The sequence below is a fragment of the Nilaparvata lugens genome, chromosome 5 (genome assembly GCF_014356525.2).
Source record: "Nilaparvata lugens isolate BPH chromosome 5, ASM1435652v1, whole genome shotgun sequence".
Lineage (NCBI taxonomy): Eukaryota > Metazoa > Arthropoda > Insecta > Hemiptera > Delphacidae > Nilaparvata > Nilaparvata lugens.
In genome coordinates, this window is record NC_052508.1 from 27,800,196 (window position 1) to 27,801,324 (window position 1,129).

The following is a 1,129-nucleotide window of genomic DNA, read 5'->3' on the forward strand; positions in this document are numbered from 1 at the left end:
ATTTCATATGAAAAAAATTGTTGTAGCTTTAATATTTCTGAAGTTATGCAAGTTTTATTGAAACATATCTCACCAAAATTTTGTCTTTGGATGCGTTCATCTGGAGAACTGATAGTTCAAAATATAATATCTTTTTAGGATCTTCCATTTTATAAAGCTTCTGAATCAAAAGCTTGTCTTTGTTGTTAGTTTGCAGATTTGTTTTGTGATTTTTACAAAGTTTTCAAGTAAGTTATCAACTATCAAGTTCAATTTGAAACGAATTTTGATAATTAATCAAGAATCATTTCCCTTTTCTTAAACTTAACAAATAAGTTTTGACGTTTAGAGAGAAAGATGAAGAAGACGAAGACAGCATTTATTCATTTTTGCTTATTCATGTGCTGATATGACTCAGCTAAGTCTGGGTGACAGTGCTTGTATTGGTGGAGGGGAGAAATTATTCTCTCCTTGTTTCAGTTGCAGTGAAACCGCCCTGGGGCTAGCATCAATTCCTCGATATATAAATTCTGTCCTACTTATTTTTCCTTTGCAAGTATTGTCAGTTTATTTTTTGTGTGAAATTGTAATTTCTATAATGTGAATATGTTATGTACCTTTGTCAAACCCACTATTGAAGGTAAACTATTGGTTTTTATATTTTTTACAAATTGATATTATAATATTATCATTAATATTGTTGTTTGAGCTAATTAATAGTTTCCAAGCGAATTCAACATAAAAGTTTTTTTTTCTTGATTTTTATAGCACCTAGTTAAAGACTAATAAGCTATTCTATTTTGACATAAATTGATAAGAATATTGTTTGTGAAGGTAAAACCCATTGGTTAAGCCTTCTATATTGGTCAGGATTAAATAAAGATTATTTTTAGCATAAAAGGATACAGTATTCTGCCTTTGCACTTCCATTGAACACTTAAGCACTAAACTAATTCGTGTGGCTTTCTGTCTGCTTTCAATGACGTTCTATTTACACAGATGATAATAATGATGTGTCACAATTGGGGGCAGAATAAAAAATGAGAGTGAAAAATAAGAATGAAAAGAGAAGAATAGAACAACCTTGGATGAATTTTTCGACCAGTAAACACAGTAGCTACTGTGGAAAGAATTTATGGACGTAGACTTT